Source organism: Oryctolagus cuniculus, chromosome 13 (genome assembly GCF_051225735.1).
Source record: "Oryctolagus cuniculus isolate XC-2025 breed Fujian yellow rabbit chromosome 13, ASM5122573v1, whole genome shotgun sequence".
Classification (NCBI taxonomy): Eukaryota; Metazoa; Chordata; class Mammalia; order Lagomorpha; family Leporidae; genus Oryctolagus; species Oryctolagus cuniculus.
Genome location: NC_142879.1, coordinates 46663232 through 46682103, shown reverse-complemented (window position 1 = coordinate 46682103; position 18872 = coordinate 46663232). Strand labels below are relative to the sequence as shown.

Genomic DNA, 18872 nt, shown 5'->3' with positions numbered 1-18872 from the left:
TGTAGGGTAGCCTCAGTTAGCAGTGTACACAAAACTGCAGCTGGAGACCTGTCTTCCAGTTCAGAGAGCAGAACAGTGCTTTCTCGGAGAGATGATCCCTCGAAAGGACGTGATGAATGTGCAAGGAAATTGTTAAACTCAGGGCCCAGATTCAGGACACCTGTGGGGCAGGATGGCCCTTGACAAGCAGCTGATTTGGAATTTCTGGTATTTTGTGCTGCTTTCCTCAGTGAAATGTGAGGAAGTGGGAAGACTGGGATCACCTCCCAGTACAGAACATGGCCAAAGTCACGTCCTCCTTGTTGTTAATTCTATCTCCTTGTCTGCAAAATGAAGGAGTTTATTAGATTCCAAACTGCTTCTTTTTTAAAAAAAATTTTTTTTAAGCCTTAGCCTTCCCAGTAAAGTCTTACCTAGGAGCCCAAACAGCATCACTCATGGCAGGAGGTCCTTTAACTGTAACAAAGGGATCCTGACTCTGAGACAGGGAGTCAACTGGAGGAGTTCCTGTTATCTCCAGTCCTACAGGATATGGGTTTGATTCTCCTTGCTCTTGCTCTGAAGAGAAACAGACCCCCACCCCCACCCCAGCCCCATGCATGCCTCGCCCCACTCCCACCTCTAGCCTCTGCCTGGACCAGGCTCAGACCAATTTAGGAGCTATGGCTGACCTAGGTTGATTGCAATACATTAGCACGCTAAATGACACACCTGCTAGCCGCCATGACAGGAAACACTGGACCCTACAAGCAGTGAAAACGGGCAGTAGCTAGATGTTGGGAAGACTCCACCTACTTCTCAGGGAGACCATGAATACTCTGCCCCCTTATTAGAATGTACCGCCCCCACTTTTTTTTTTTTTTTTTTTTTTTTTACGATTATATTTATTTGAGAGGCAGAGTTACAGAGAGACAGGTCTTCCATCCGTGGGAAGGTCAGCCATACCCAAATGGCTTCAATGGCTGGAGCAGAGTTGATCTGAAGCCAGGACCCAGGAACTTCCTCTGGGTCTCCCACGCAAGTGCAGCAGTCCAAGCACTTGGGGCATCTTCCACTGCTTTCTCAGACCATCGCAGACAGCTGGATCAGAAGAGGGGCAGCTGGGACAGGAACTGGTGCCTCAGGTGGAGGCTTCGCCACTATGCCACAGCACCGCCCTATACCTCCAGTTTCTCTGAAGACCCTACCACATAGACACAGGGGGAGAAAGGGTCCTCCCCTCTGAGCAGGCCCCTCTCTTCTGTCTATGGAGTGTGCATTTTGGCTTTCTTAATGAATGGTTACTGCTCACTATTCACTCTTCTCGCCCTGGCTCCTGGACTTCTTCTTGAAGGAAATCAAGGACCCGGATACCAGAAGGCCCTGCTTCCACTGCTCCCTGAGCCCCGAGGGAGTCTACGACTCTTGTATTTGTTAAAGCAAGCTGTCTGAAGCTGTCAAGAAAAATGGCCAAGACCAAACAAGATCTTGTCAAAAACACAGATTCTGCTTCAGTAGGTCTGAAAGAGGCCTGGGAGTCTGCGTTTCTAGCAAGTTCCTGGGTGATGATGGCACAGCTGCTCCATACAACCCCCTGAGGAGCAAGGGTAGTGATCCTCTGAGACGGCTTCAATCACCAACATCCTCCAGAAGTGAGCAGAAGGCAAAACCTTGAACTTCGACCTTCCTTGTGTCGCCCACACGTCTTCATGGGAATTGAGCGCCTGTCCTGCCTGTCCTTGCCTTGGTTGTCCAGGGGAAGGATGGGTGCTTTTCTGTCTTTCAAACTCTGAAATACACGTTCCTCTCTATTTTCCTTATTTTATGTTCAATATTTCTTCAGTCTTTAACAGTTATATGGCTGGATTGCCAGGTTTAGCAAATAAATATAGAAGACACCAGTTAAATTTGAATTTCAGATAAATGAGTCATTTTTTAAACTATATTTCATGAGACACATTTATGCTAAAAAATGACTTATTTGTTATTTGAAATTCAGATGTATTTGAGTTTTCTGTCTTTTACTTGGCAACTCTATCTATAAGGAAACACAGGGTCCTTGGGCCCTGGCCAGGGAGCCTTGCAATCTAATTAAAATAAACAACTCCTGGTGGTGGCTATGTTTCTTTGCTTCATGAATTACAGATCACTTTTTCCTTAAAAAGAGGAACTCACACCGATTTGTCTCCTTTTTTCTGGTGTGGCTGAGAATTCCAAGCAGTAACTCATGTGGGGAGCACGCCTGGGTGTTATTTTACATTTTTTGCTCCCCTAGTTTTGGTTCTTTCCTATGTGGAAGTTGCTTTCTGTCTTACACTTGCTTCTTCTCCAACCTACAAGGTCTACTTGCCATGGACAGGCTGCCCCCATTCTAGAATTATCCCATGAATGATCCTGAAGAACTGGCTAGTCCCATAGTTGGTACATATCCAAGATAAAAATTGTCCCTAAGCATAAAAGCTATTTATTGAGATTAACAAAAAACTGTACTACTCATTTGAATTTATTTAAAAAAAATGAGTCTCTAAATTTTATTTTCCATGAACTTTTACAAAGCTTCTTTCTCTCTTTTGTATTTATTTGAAAGGCAGAGCAACTGAGAGAGACACACAAAGAAAGAGAAAGGGAGAGCTTCCAAATGCCCAAATTAGCCAGGGCTGGGCCACACGGAAGCCAGGAGCCAGGAATTCCATCTAGGTCTGCCTCGTGGGTGTCAGGGAGCCAAGTACTTGGGCTGTCATCTGTTGCCTCCCAGGATGTGCACTTATTAGCAGGGAGCTGGATGGGAAGCAGAGTGGGGCTTGACCCTGGACATTCCAACACAGGATGTGGGTGTACTAGACAGCAGCTTAACCCTCCACACCCCAATGCCAGCCTCTCATATGCCTTTCCAAAAGCTAAAGTGTGCAAAGTACAAAGTAAATCATTCTCCAGTGGCTGATAAGTATAAACTTTTTAACATGGGAGGAATTATCTTTCAATCAAACATTTCAAATACTTACTGCCTATTATTTTTGTTTATTGTCTAGTGTATTCAAAGATGACTGAAAATAAAATCAGCTGGGAAGATAAAAAACAAACAAAAACACTGATGCTGAGGCTCACGTTGGCCAACTGAGTCAGGATCTCGTGGTGGGGCCCAGACAAAGGCCCTCATTCAGAGCTCTTCAGGGAGTCACGAGCACAGGGAGGGCTGAGAACCAGCCACTGTCCGACTGTCCTCTGTTCTCAACTCTATCCCACCCTTTCCCACCCTGAGCCTTCACCTGAGGCAGGCTCCCAATGCGGAGTACCACTTACTTCATCATCCTATATAAGCACCATCCATTTCACATTATTTCCAAGAAGACTTTCTAAAGCTTTAGATGTTTCCTGGTATCTCATCAATATCTCTTGTTGCATTTTAACACATTGTAGTTGTTTTTGTGTTTGTATAAAATGTAGTGTGTGTGTGTATGTGTGTGTGTGTGTGTGTGTATGAGGGGACTTCCAAAAGTTCATGGAGAATAAATTAAAAGGTAAGGTTATTTTGGTGCAAAAAAGTTTTGAAATCCACAGATACAAGGAGTCTTCAAAAATTCCATGAGAAATGTACATTGTAGAACATTATGCACAGATTTAAAAATATTATTCCACAAAAATAATCTTAATTATATTTCCCATAAACTTTCTGGGGAATGAACCATCATATTGATGATATCTCGGTCTCACTGTCTCTCTAACTCTTTCAAATAAATAAATCAATCTTAAAAAAAAAAAAAGCTACTAATGCTCCTGCCCAATGCGCTTGCAACTACTCATGCTCCCTCTCTGAGGTACTCCGTCCTGTCTGGCACAGTTCATTGCTTTTCCTGTTCAATAATCCGGTCTCTGCTGTGAGCTGACTTCATTCCTCTCTACCTTCCAGCACTTTAAAGCACCCTTTCCTTTGTTTCCTTACCTGATGCCTACGCCTGAGTCAGGAGGAGAAACCATTTATTTAGTGTTTCTTGGTATCCTCCTGGGCCACATCTCTCTTCAATGTCTGAATGCCCAGCCCTCACGTTACAAAACCTTTTTTTACCTCCTTTAATATGGTGCCCGTCCTCTTCCTCAAAACTGCATTCTTCCAGGTTACCAACAGAGCACACTGGTACATTACTACTTTTTCTCTCCTGGGTTACTTAGAGCACCTTACACGGCTGCCTGTCTCCTCGCCCTCTCTGCTTGGCTGGCTATCTGCATAACTGATATATTCCCAGGCATCTGGCTCTGCTTTCTCCTGCTTTTCTTTCCCTCTAACTATGGTCGCCTTTTCTGGTGCCTAAACACCACATGCGAACACGTCGTAAGGTATTTACTGTGAATGTGCTGCACGCATCTCTCTCATCTCCATAGATTCCCCCTTATTCCCCTGGATGCCAACTCTTGCTACAATAATTCCATATCTTCTAACCTGATTTCTTTACCTTAATGCACTTACTTTCTTCATTGCTTATTTGAAAAGGCCCAGCTGTGATTTGACTATCAACTCAGACCAAATCTTCTTGAAATCCAACCCCTGGAACTCTAACACACAGTTGGTGTGACTGCAAATTAGTATAGCCCCTATTTATAAATGTTGTCTTCACTGAATTATTCCCCTTACATAATAATATATGCTTCTATAATGTGTCATAATCCCACATTATGTAATATTAATATAGCCACCTCTGGTTTAAAAATCATATGTATATGTATGTGTGTAATCTTTACATAGGAAGTAAAATTAGCAAATTATTGAAATTGTTAAATTAATGTGTACTCATTGAACTCAATACTTTTCTGTACTATTGGAAATATTTTTCTAGTGAATCTTTTTATTCTTTTTTAAAATTTTATTTGTTATACAAGCTTCATATATTTTATATACAGATTTAGGAACACAGTGATACTTCCCACCTACTCTCCTTCCCACCCACGATCCAACCTTGCTTATTGGAAATAATTTAAAATGCAAAGACAAGAAGGCATTAAAAATGCAACCCTTCATCTTCCTTCCTCAACTAACTCTGCCTTTTGATGTTTCTAATTCTCCCACTAAAAAATTTAATTTCCTAGCCGCTCAGATTCTGCACGATGCAGTTATATTTGATTCTTTCATTCTCATTCCACGTACGCAACACAATGAATCAGGGCGTCCTCATCCTCTCTCCCACCTTTTACCACTAATTAGCTGTGGGATTTTTGGAAATTGCTTAATTTCTTAGACTGTCAGTTATCTGCAACACATGGATATAACAACACACCTACATTTGAGACTCAGGAAACTGACAGAAGTACTTTCAAACGCAAATCTTCATGCAGAAGAAATGGTTAAGTCTGATCTTCCAAAAGGCTATGAAATTAGACCCAATTAGTTCTTCCTATCAAGACCCAGATCTAGCTCTCAGCAACCACCCCACCCAGGTACGATGGATACAGTGCATCTTCTAACTCTCTTCTGGGGATCCCTTCACGTGGTAGGCTCTCTCTACTCCTCCCACAACACTATTTCCAACTGTGGTCCTGCCTGCAGAATGAAGGCCAGAGTCTGTGATTTGACCTTCAAAGCCTCCTCCATTCAATTCTGTTTTACGTTAAAGCCATTTCCAGTACTTGTCAATAGGTATCAGCACAGAGTTGAATACACTGATTCAACTTGTGCTTTCTTGATTTAGTATTTTCTTAATCATACTGTATCCCTGTTACCTCTGAAATGTTATCTCCTCTTTTTTTTTTTTTTTTTTTTTTTTTTACAGGCAGAGTGGACAGTGAGAGAGAGAGACAGAGAGAAAGGTCTTCGTTTTGCCGTTGGTTCACCCTCCAATGGCCGCCGCGGCCGGCGCACCGCGCTGATCCGATGGCAGGAGCCAGGTGCTTTTCCTGGTCTCCCATGGGGTGCAGGGCCCAAGCACCTGGGCCATCCTCCACTGCACTCCCTGGCCACAGCAGAGGGCTGGCCTGGAAGAGGGGCAACCGGGACAGAATCCGGCGCCCCGACCGGGACTAGAACCCGGTGTGCCGGCGCCGCTAGGCGGAGGATTAGCCTAGTGAGCTGCAGCGCCAGCGTGTTATCTCCTCTTGCTCAGCAGCCTTTCAAGGTTGCTCCAGTATTATGCTTAATGGGGTACCCTCGGTTAGTCTTCTAAACATTTTCTAGTACTTGACTGCACCCTTTCTTCAGCACGCATTCTATCTTTGGCATTCCTTTTGCTATTAAATTCTTAAGTAGCTGTTTGGCCTTTACAGTTTTTATGTTCAGTATCTCTGAATACATAAAAAGCTGGAAATATAGTTACACATGGCATGACCACATGGTTTATTGTCCAAATTAGGACACTTTGGAGAGTGAATGAGGGAACTATTAATTATATCAAACAAGACTCAAACTGGGATGGTCCTGGGCCAGTCAGGATGTATGTTTACCTTGGTTACACCCTTTGCGACTTTCACAGCATCTGCCAGATGGCACAACACCAATAGACTCCAGTTTTGACCAATTTTTCCAGGGTACAAGCTGAGAGAATTCTAGTCTTTAGCATCAGCCTTAGTTCCTATATTGATATTGCTTTTGGCAAATATCTTTTGATTTCCTGAGCTACAGTGCCACAGGTGATTATTTTCTACAAAAATTGTCTAATAATTTGCTACTAGACAGGCAATTTATTCTAAAGGAAAATAATTTATTGTGGGTGTGAAAACAAGGCAGTTTACTGTTGCCGAATGACTGGATTCAAAGACAAGATAATGCTCCTGTGGCAGTAAATGTTCTAGTAAAGTCAAATGTGAGTTAGTGCTGCTCCTTACAAGACTGGCTGTGCTACTCTATAGAACTTTCTCGTAAAGTCACTTGTGTCTGGGCACCAGTGTGTTTCTAAGGGGAGTCAGTGAAAGCTGGCAAGTCAAGCTCTCATCAGCTGTGACCTTCGGAATGGTGAATGGTAGCTATTTTCCCCCCTGAAGTCCTGTGCTGTAATCCACACTTAATGACACAATTAGAAAACAACCCAATAGAACAATTTACAGCATCAAATCCAAGAGTGGACACTCTTCATTTGAGGATTTACTGTAGTGCCAGGGCAAAATACAGACCTTCTTGTATGCCTAGTACTTCATGATACTTTTTTAATTGTTGTAATTTAAATGAAATTTAAAATTTTAGAAAGTTTAAAAGGCAAATTGCAAACTTTTTACCTATTCAAGGGTCTATATTAAAAAATCGATAGCCAGAATGGTCTATTTTCCCCTAAATCTTAGGGAATTGATTTATGTATTTTGTAATTTTGTGTACATATGATCTCTTGTCAAATCATTCCAGAGACTGAAATAAACAGGTGATTACAACTGACCAGGGAAGAACTTAGCGTTAGCACAGCAGGAATGAAGAAGGAATACGTGACACTGGAGGATCAGTTGAGGAGATATTACGGGTCCATTTGTAATGATAGCCTATTTGCATACAGTGTTGTAACTAACAGCAGTGTATAACCATTCCTTTCTGAGGGCCTCCAGTGGTGTTCATTACTATTCTTTACAAAGACTCCTGTAATTTTTACAAAAGCTTTGCTCAGAGGGCAACACATTCATCCTGTGACAACGAAGTACAGATAACCATTGTAATGGTTTTATGTTCAGTCCAGTTACAGTTCTGAAAGTAACTCTATTTGCAATAATTAAAACATAGAAAAAAAGAAATATAAAACTGAGAGGTCTGAGATATACCAATTACAGCCCATTAGAAACAACTGCTTTTATTGTATAATCGATTTTATATTCTCTAGGGGTTGATAATGTGGTTTGTGATACATTTAGATCACTTGTTCATTTTCTTTTTCTCTTATTATCTGAATAACCCACCAACTATTGCTCAAGGAAATGGACCAGGTATGGGAAAAAAGGAACCCCTATAGAAAATCTTGGTAATTACACAAGTCTTAGCTGAAACTAAAACTGTTTACAATAATGCTTTCAACACAGATGAGGGCTGCTTGGGAGTCAGCACATTACATAGAATGGCTAAGGAAGCGACCAAAGTCACACAGTTAGTTAAGAGCTGGAATACACACAAGGTCTATGCTCTTGGTGCTGTGGTCTTTCTCCTACAGTTTTTTAATAGTTCCTGACTCTGCTACCATCAAGCACCAAGGCCTTAGGCAAATCATTTCCCATCTCTTGCTGTCTATATTCTTATATATAAAATGAGAGAGTGAACGAACACTTAGAATGAGTCTACAAACTCCAGGCAGCCTTTGCAACTGAAAAATACATCATGCTGATTTTTAGAAATGCTAATATTCATTTATCAACCACGTTACTTTAATCTTACACATTTAAAATGCTCTGTGAATATATCAACTAAAATATTTCCAATAGTATTTGCATTAAAAATGTCTCAGAATCAAATCCTACCAATTGACTGTTGCAACAGAATGACTTGTGTATACTACCGAGCATACAAAATTTTTAAAAGGAGAATGGAGTTTCATTTCTCTTTAGATGATGCACACAATGCAAAGAGGTGTGAGCCAGTGTATGTGATGTTTTCTTAAAATTTTTCCTACCCCGACCTTTCTGCCATTTCATGACTCTGTTTACTTGGATTATTTTAGATGATACCATTTATTCAGCTGAGCATCATGCTTGTCCTTGGGGATAAAAATGATGAATGAGACACATAATGTTGTATCCTGGAGCTTCCATGTTGTTATTAAAGTTCACAATGAAGAAAGTCTTTATGATTTTATTTTAAAGCTAGTTCCTTCAAAAGAACTGTCAGTAAATTATACCTACTAATTAGAGTTCCACCCACTCCAACAAATGGAGAAAAATTTTAAATGTCATAATCTCTGGCTACTTATTTGCCCACTGAAATATCATAAATCATTTAATCTTAAAATTAGGTGCACATTAACCTTTTTTTTTTTTTTTTTTTGACAGGCAGAGTGGACAGTGAGAGGGAGAGACAGAGAGAAAGGTCTTCCTTTTTGCCGTTGGTTCACCCTCCAATGGCCGCCGCGGCCGGCGCGCTGCGGCCGGCGCACCGCGCTGATCCGATGGCAGGAGCCAGGAGCCAGGTGCTTTTCCTGGTCTCCCATGGGGTGCAGGGCCCAAGCACCTGGGCCATCCTCCACTGCACTCCCGGGCCACAGCAGAGGGCTGGCCTGGAAGAGGGGCAACCGGGACAGAATCCGGCGCCCCGACCGGGACTAGAACCCGGTGTGCCGGCGCCGCTAGGCGGAGGATTAGCCTAGTGAGCCGCGGCGCCGGCCATGGTGCACATTAACTTTTAAATTATTCTGAACAAATTCTGCTAGGCAGACTTTTATGGGTAATGAAATATTTACATAAAATATATAATTTTAAAAATATTTTTTGCTTCCTCTATTCTGTACTTTTGCAATTCTTTGTAAACAATAATCTTTCTTGAATAACCTTATTTCGTTATTATTGGTTTTTTTAAAAAATTATTTGTTTGAAAGCCAGAGATAGAAACAGAGTGAGAGACAGAGACAGATAACTTCAGTTGGTGGATTCATTTTTCAAATGCCCCCACCAGTTGGGGCTGGTTCAGGCCCAAGCCAGGAGCCAGGAATTTAATCCAGGTCTCCCACGTGGGTTGCAGAGACGTAAATACTTAAACTATCACTACTGCCTTCCATTGTGTGCATTAGCAGGAATTTGGAATTGGTAGCACCGATAGGATTTGAACCAAGAAACTCTAATATGGGATGAACTGCATCATAATAGCTGTGCCAAACACCTGCCCCCATTATTTTTTCATTCAACAATGTCATTACTTTTACATTTGCTTTAGTCATTATAAATGATCTCAGTTATTTCTAGACTTGACTTTGTTCAATATCCTCAAAGGTCTTTACTCCACCCAGTTCTGTTTTCATATAATTCCTTTCTAGACAAAGAGAAATCTTAATATAATTATGTTGCTTGCCTACATACCCAGCCCATTGATTTTTTTCCTGATTTTAATTATCCTAATGAATTTTTATTTAACTTTATATCCATTAGATGGTGACTATTTTCTATATGGATTGCTCTTTTTATCAAAGGCTTAATAAAGTAGATTGCTTCTCAATCACATAAAAGCCCAATCAAATCTTCCTTTATAGGCAAGCAACTTCCTCCCATGCATGGGTCCCTGCTCCTTCCTTTTTGGCCTCCCCACTTTCTAAGGACTCTGTATCCAGTCCGTGGAACAAGAGAAAAGTATAGAAAAGGGACAACTAATTCTTAAAAGCCCTGGCTTAAATGTTGCACAAATCACTTTCTGTTTGTAACAAGTGGATACCAGGCCACAGTGAAACTTGAGTTTGGGGAAGGCAACCTTTAATTGTGAAAATTATTTACCAATCAGTATCCTAGGCTATAGAACTGGCAACATGATTTCTGAGTAGTTAGCCCTCTCTGCTACAAATATTCACCTCTTCTTAATGGCTTACTGAAGTTCCATGACATATATATATATATATATATACACACACACACACACACACACACAAACACATATATAACTAAGTACTATATATATACAATGTTATATATATACATTGTACAATATATTAGGTATATTGCAATTAATGTAAGCATTAATAAATGATACCTGGTATACTTGTAACATTATTATTAACATTCAACAAATGAGAGCTTAGAATGTACAGGTGTATGGGTAAAGTACCAACTGCAGTTTAAAAATGTAAATGACTGGGGTTGGTGTTGGGTGCAGTGGCTTAAGCTGCTTCCTGGAATGCTGACAAGCATTGGTTTGAGTCCTGGCTGCTCCACTTTCCATCCAGCTGCCTGTTAATGTGCCTGGGAAAGTAGCAAAGGATGGCTCAAGTTCTTGGGCCCCTGTCATCTGCGTGGGAGACTTGAATGACATTCCTAGCTCTGGCTTCAGCCTGGCCCAGTCCCACCTGTTGCAGTCATTTGGGGAGTGAATCAGCATATGGAAGACCTCTCTATCTCTCTCCGTTTGTGACTCTAACTCTCAAATCAATCAATCAAAAATGAGATGTGTGTCACAGCACAGGCTGAGCCATCTTCAAATGGATAAAGGGCAGCCATATAGGAAAAGTGTACGTAGATGTATCCCGTGTGGTAGCCCCAGGCTGAGGCGAGTCCACTACTGCTTGTTTGATGTTTCTCTGGTAATTTGGTTGATCTGGAGCTCATCTTCCAGAGACTTTTTGGAAGGGCTCGTGGAAACAATATTACCAGGAGTTCCTGCATGTTGATTATAGTTTACATATGCCCTTTATAACCGAAGGTCGATTTTACTAGTAATAAATTCCCAGGTTATGTTTTTTGTGTTTTCATATTGTTATCCTATTTTCTTCTGGCACAGCAAAAATTGCTATCAAAAACTTGATTATCATCTAACATAAGTGCCTTCTTTGTCTATGTGTATGAAGGATTTTTTTTTCTTTCTTTTAAAACATATCACACAGTGATTTTATAACAGTCTGAAAGCTCATTGTTTTGGGTCAACAATGTAAGGTACATAGTGTATTCTTTCAATATATATTTTTTTAAGTTTCAAGAACTATTAAAAAATTGTAGTGGGGCCGGCGCTGTGGTGCAGTAGGTTAATCCTCCAGCTGTGGCGCCGGCATCCCATATGGGCACCAGTTCTAGTCCTGGCTGCTCCTCTTCCAGTCCAGCTCTCTGCTGTTGCCTGGGAAAGCAGTAGAGGATGACCCAAGTCCTTGGACCCCTGCAGCCGTGTGGGAGACCCGGAAGAAGCTCCTGGCTCCTGGCTTCAGATCGGCGCAGCTCTGGCCATTGTGGCCAATTGGGGAGTGAACCATTGCATGGAAGAGCTTTCTCTCTCTCTCTCTCTCTTTCTCTCTGCCCCTCCCCTCTCTGTGTAACTGTGACTTTCAAATAAATAAATCAATCTTTAAAAAAAAAGGAAATAGTACCTTAGAGTTTTCATTACATTACATTTTTAAAAATTACAAGGATATTATTACAAGGTTATTATTCTGCCCTTTATTGACTTTAAAATGTGATATCTTTGTAATATCTTTATATTTCACCTCTGAAATATTCTTTTGCTCATTTTCATGTGAATCTATTTTTTCTAGACTTGGGGCAGGAGGGTCAGTTCAAGTCACATTTCTAGCTCCAGAGTTTCCTCCTTTAGTAAAATACGATGACACTGGATGCAGATCTTACACCACACACAAACATCAACTCAAACCAGATTAGAGAGCTAAATATGAGTCATGAAACCATAAAACTCCCAAAAGATACCTAGGGGACAGCTCCCTGATATTGATATTGAAGTGATTTTTTTGGGATATCACACCAAAAACTCACACAACCAAAGCTTTTGTATACTGCACGATCAACAACACGAAAAGTCAGTCTATAGTCTGGGAGAAAAAAAAATTTGCAAACCAGTTAAATGAAAAGGGGTTTCCAATGTAAGAAACACACACAAATCTATAGCAAAGATAAAAAGAATTCAAACATGGGCGAGTGACTTGCATAGACATTTCTCTGATGAATGAACATGTGCATGCATTTTTTTCACTTGGAGATCAATAACAGATAAAGCGATATATTTCCTTAAGTGGAGGATCACCAAGGAAAATTAACAAGTTCTTGCAATTTCCTCCCAGCTCCTGCTGATTAGATTAGAGACTTGCACCCTTCCTACGCCAGGGAAACACATCCGCCCGTGTCTTGATGTGACTCCATTATCTCACGGGAGGTCAGCTCAAACTAAGTCTGTTGCCTGCTGGAGCTAAGAGAATGAGAGAAAAGAAGAATTTCAGAGACAGTTCTTAATGCAAGTATTTAGAAATTCCCCAAGTCTCCCTGGCAGAGTAGGAGAGAGAAGGAAGCTGAGCTGCGAGGAGACTGAGTGGCCAGAGTTTACACTTTGCATCTAAAGCGTTCACAGCAGTCATCTCAGGAGAAAGGAAGAAAGAGATGGAACCCAAAGAAAAACACAAGAGCACTTACTTGCAAGGGGAAAATACCAAGCATGCTTCTCCTACCTATTGGAGGAAAGCACACCTGTTTAACTGCCTATTTCTCTTCTTCATAAAACTTAAGAAATTCACTTACAGAGAGGACTCTGAGGGAAAGCAAAGGAGAGCCTCTGAGTCTCTGACTCTATGTTGCTTAAACTGCTGGAAGCATTTGCCATCACTTGTCATTTTAATAAGTTCCTTGGTTTTTATGTGACTGTACTGCAGGCAAACCTGAGCCTTGCTTATAATGCATTTCAGGAGCATGAAACCAATGCTATAAACTTCCTAAAAGGGTAAAAGCCGGCAAGGTTTTCTCTGATTATCTCTTAATAATTCTTTTGTCTGGAAAAGAGAGATATTGTTTTCTTTGCTGTATGGGCACTTTTTTTTCTGTTTGAGTTACTCAAAAAATATGTCTTCATATAATGTAAACTTGCACAAAATGCTGTGTCAGGTACTTTGTAATTTCTGTATCTTTCTGAAACATACACAGTTGTGGGAGGGGGGAGAAACCAGAATATCCTAGATTTACAGGTAGAGAAGAACCTTAAATTCGTGCTGGTTTCCCACTCATACAATGTTTAAATACATCTGCAAGGTCCTTGAGAGAGGGCCTCCTGAATGCTAAACAGTGCTGGTGATGAAGAGCTCATCCCCCAGGAAGGCGGCTGCATCACAGAGTCTCTGATGGCCAGGATCAGCCTCATTCCCTCCTCCTCCGATCCTCCCTCCCAGCCTCAGATCCAGTCCTTAGCTCGGTGCAGAACAAGCCAGCTACCTGGTTCCTAGGCAACCACTGACACGGGTGGGGAGCTCTGGGGAGCTCCGATGTCCCCCGTCCTCTACCTATTTCCCCTGAAACTTCTGCTTTTCTTGATCCACTCCTGGCACAAGTTTCACCTCTTCGGCGTTCATAACTCCCCAGGAACACGTGAGGCCCTGTTCTTCTGCAGGTACGGGGTGCAAAACTCAGCCCACTGTGATGACATTCCATCCGTGTTTCATGAATGCTACGATACATTTTAAAATTGACAGCCACACACTATGAATTATAAATTGGATTGCTTCTGGCTAAAATTCGCTGTTGTTTACCTATTCTCACTCTGCTTCACATTTTCTCCATATTAAACTTGTACATATTCAAGATTCAAGCTCCATGTACAGACTGTTGACCTAGAGTTGGATTTCAAAGGAAACATCAAGGGAAAAGAAGACCAAGAAAAAAAAGCGATATAAAATCAGTCATGAAACAAGAAAAAAAAATCTAATAAGCTATTAAGAGATTAACCCTTACTAAAATGCTAGGACTTTAAGTTGCACTAGGATTTAATAATTATGACACATTTATTTTCTCCTTGTAAAAGAAAAGGGTTTCTTCTTTTGACAATGCAAATAGAAGTTCTTTTATAAAGCCAGTGCCAAGGAAAACACTTAGCAGTGTCTAGTGTCTGTGTTCACAATATTTTCGGCATACACGAATGTCTTTTCATTTAAAAATGATCTCATCCATAATTTTAACTACTAATTAAAATGCAATAATTAGCTAAAAGTAGAAAACACAAGTAACACTATACTCACTAAATGACATAAGAAAAAACTGTCTTAATGATGAAATTAAACACTATCTTGTTTATATTAAGAAAGTTTTTATAGAGTAATTACCACAAGAAAATATGGCAAAATAATCTTAATAGATTTGCAAATTAAAACGTGTTTGGTTAATACTTTTAATGGAATTATAGAAAGCATGATTACTATCATCCTTTGCAATGAATTTATTTACATTTTATATTCCCTAGATTCTTAAATTTTTGGATCTCTGAAATGCAAATTTCACATTTTAATTTTATTACAATTGTAACTAATTCTAGTATTATTTATAAACCAAAGCATGCCATAATCGGCTTATTTAGTTGTTTTGTATTTCTGCCAGAAAAAAAAATTATATTATGTAGAAGTGGTGGAAAAAATAATCTTATAATTGAATAAATCCATTATTATTGTGAAGCCATAATTATTGCTAAACTTAAACTTTTTATTATCTTTCTCCACAAATAGAAAAGCTTAAGTAATTATTTTAACAGGAACAATTACAAAAGTCACAAGGAAGAAATCATTCAACAGTCGGTACCATAACTAGTAAAAGCAATGCTTTTCTTAAAAGGTAGCAGAAAAAAAGCATTGGAACACCCTAAAACATATATCATGCATTTAAAAGGACATGCATCAGGTATATAAATGCCCACGTAAATTGTAGTTTTGCAGGTTTTCATTTATGTGTGCATTTAATTCTTTCATTTATTGAGTTTCCTGTGAAGCCTATTTATCTACCTATCTACCTATTTATCTATCTCTATGAATAGTATCTGCTCAGCTATCTATATTTTCATGGTCTTACTTATCATTAAAAATAATCAGTTAGAGAACAGTAATTAAGATAGAAGTAGAGGGGGCTGTCGATGTGGCGTAGCAGGCAAAGCTGCCGCCTACAGTGCCGGCATTCCATATGGGCGCCAGTTCGTGTCCCCACTGCTCCACTTCTGATCCAGCTCTCTGCTATGGCCTGGAAAATCAGCTGAGGATGGACCAAGTGCTTGGGCCCCTACACCCTCGTGGGAAACCCCGAAGAAGCTCCAGCCTCCTGGCTTCGGATCAGCTCAGCTCTGTCCTTTGTGGCCATTTGGGGAGTGAACCAGCAGATGGAAGACAGACTCTCTCTCTCTCTACCTCTGTAACTCTACTTTTCAAATAGATAAATAAATATTTTTAAAAAAGAGAAAGAAGTAGAGCAGAAAGCTGAGTGAAGTGTAAGATATTTAATTCAATATTTTTAATAATTCTTCCCAATAAAGAGAAAAATATTGCATTAAATTAGAAACACTCCCTCAGTTTTAGAATTAAATGAAAATGTTAACCAGGAGAGTAAATTGCAGACAACATCTATAAAAGAAATCTTATTTTGGTGATTTTGTATAAGGCAATCACCATGAATTTGAACTGATGTCTCAAAATCATTCACTGACGTACTTGAATATAATTCCAGCTCCTCAGAACAACTGATACATAAATAGTCTCTTTTTAAGAAGTAGCCCAGCTTTGCATCCTTTTCCCTACATTTTGCTTTATTTCTAGAAAGCTGTCATCTAATAATACATCTTTTCTACAGAGGATGTCAAACCACTGCAGTTGGTCTTGCCCAATCTTTCCTTCCTTGCAGCAGTAATTCACAAGTGAATACCACTGTTTGCTCCTCTAACAAAAGAAAGATGCATTTTGTTTCAATGAGTCATTTTTTCCCCTGGAATTTTAATTCTGAAATAAAACCAAGAAACACCTTAAGGGCAAAACTCAGTTATAAAAAAAGTATGGCTTCAAGATAAAAGATATTTGTGGTTCTCTGAAACTATTTTTCTCTTTACTGTACAGATTAGTCAATGGATCATGTTCCTGAATTCCAAATGCTATGCCTCTAGCCTGCAGCAAACCAAGATGCCAAGGCTCTCAGGAAATAACTTTCTTCTCCTAAGCAGCAGCCATTGATTGTTTTCTATGGTTTCTTTCCTGGTGCTACTACGATAGCCAGGAAAAGTTGAGGGCCACAGCTGTCTATACTCCTTTAGTCCTATTCTCCGTGAGTCCTTGTTATCCACAAGTATTTGTCAGGATGCGGAGTCCCCTGGATGGCACACTGCTCTAAAGACTCTTGGGCCGCAGCTGCTGCTGTGGCAGCACAGGCTGCAGGAGCAGGACGAGGAGCCCCAGGTGAGGTCTTGGCTCGCTCATTCGGTGGCGCGTGCCCTGAGCAGTGCTTCACCAGCCAGAGTCTGCGTTTGTATATCGGACTGGACTCCAACCAACGGGGAAGAAGAATGCTCCCCTCTCAGGCTGCAGGAACAGAGGTCTCTGCTGGTTTGAATATTTACCTGGATTTTATTTTATAGAACTGGCTGCCAGAGACATACCAAGTTACAGAAGAGAAAAGAACTGTCTTGGGGAGTCTTAATATTGGTTGAAGAATCACAGAATCTTTTCTTTTTCCATTTAACATACATGTCTATACTATAGAATATAGCAAAAATCATAGACTTTTTAAGAAAAAACAAAAACCTCAAGGAAATGGCCTTGTGGTATGCAGTTGAGGAGTTCATATATTTGATTTTGGAAGAGTGACAGAGTCACTAGGTTAAATGCACACTGAGGCTGTTTATTGCTCTGTTATCCTATGATTTTGCTGATAGAAAGCACTGGGCACTTCTACTAAAGGCAGATGTTTTGGTCCCCCAGGAATGGCAAGAATTTTTGAAGCACGATATGAACAATGACTGGTTTGTGGACTGTCAGGTACAGGTTTTATTGCGAAAACCATCTTAGAACTTCTAATTCAAACCAGTATGGATCATTTAAGGTGCTAAAACCATTTTTTCCCTCCAAGACCATTAAATACTTTGGAGAGCAGTCTTATTTATTTATTAAGTTTTTTTCACAAATATATATCCAGAGTTACATAAAAAATCCTAAATGATAAGATGATGTTGATGATAATACCACTTATTATTAAATTGCAAGTTCAGATATAAGGATTATTAACAAACTCTTCATGATGGAAAGAGGTGGGAGTGACACAAGAAGGGACCACGAGCCAGGGAATGTAGGCAGCTTCTAGAAGCTGCAAATAGCAAGGACAGGATTCTCCTGGAACCTCCAGTAGGAACTAGCCCAGCTGACACCTTCACTTAGCCTGGCGAGACTGATTTTGACCTCTAGATAGTCTGCGTGCTATTTTTAAGCTACAGATTTGTGATCATTAGTTACAGCAGCAAAAGGAAAAACCACATTGTCTTAAATTAGGTGCAATAAGGTTCTTTTTGACTTCTAGGCACCTGTTAGCCTCTCACACTTTCTGGATTACCACTTAATAGCATAAGATGCAATTGACATAAAGCTATCAAAGGATATGTTGAATGAGACAGTAGACAGCATTAAAAAGACATTTTCCAAGAGTTCATAATAAAATAGAAATGTCATTTTTTAAGAAAAAGGATATCATTTGTCTTTTAATGAAATTGGGGCAAACATCAAATTACACATGTAACAATTGCAGAAGAAAATTAAAATATTAATAATGATTGTATATGCTAGGGTGGCAATCATTTTCCTGCAGTGACCTGATTTTCTATATTGAGTGACATCATTTTCATAATGGGAAAAACACTTCTATTTCACTTAAAAGTAGACTGCAGAAGAATACGGAACATAAAGTACAACGTAAACAATACTGTTATAGTCTACTGCTTTAATTATGCATCAGTAATTTGATTTAGTGGGCCATTTACAAATCCCCACATTCATAGGTTTGGCATGTCACAACCTGAGGGGTCTCCATGGATCTGTGTTTCGAGTTGGCAAACACTGGTGAGCTTTGGAAAGAGTACAGTACTGATCGCCATTTTCTGGAAACCATCCACAGCAGGATGCTGGAGAGGTAGTGATATCACTCAATCCTGGCAATTGACAGCGAAGAAAAAGGCAGAGAGGAGGAAAGTGAGGCACGTGCAGAATGATTCTGCTCCTGCAGTGTGGACAGATGAGAGTTGCACTGGGAATCGAGGCTGGCTGACCTTGGTGAAGTCCTTCCTCCCTCTGAGCCACAGCCTCTCTTCGTGTTAAGAAGGCAAAGGATTAAATTCTCTCTAAGCTTCCTTTTAAGTTGTAACTTTCCATAAATACACGTGAGGGTGCATACCACCTCGTCCCTGTGTAGATCCATAATCCTCTAATTATAAAATAATGTGACGCGTTCAAAACAGCAAGCGCAGAAACAAAACTCCTGCTCTTCCGCAGGCTCACTGTGCAGTCACACAGAAGGGGCCTTAACCCGATCCTTCAGGCGGG

General features: G+C 40.3%; 1 protein-coding gene across 2 annotated transcripts in view; it reads right to left on the bottom strand.

The window, feature by feature from the left end:
• PLXDC2 (plexin domain containing 2) overlaps positions 1 to 18872 on the bottom strand; it is a 463255-nt gene that overhangs the window by 4391 nt on the left and 439992 nt on the right. The window lies entirely within an intron of this gene.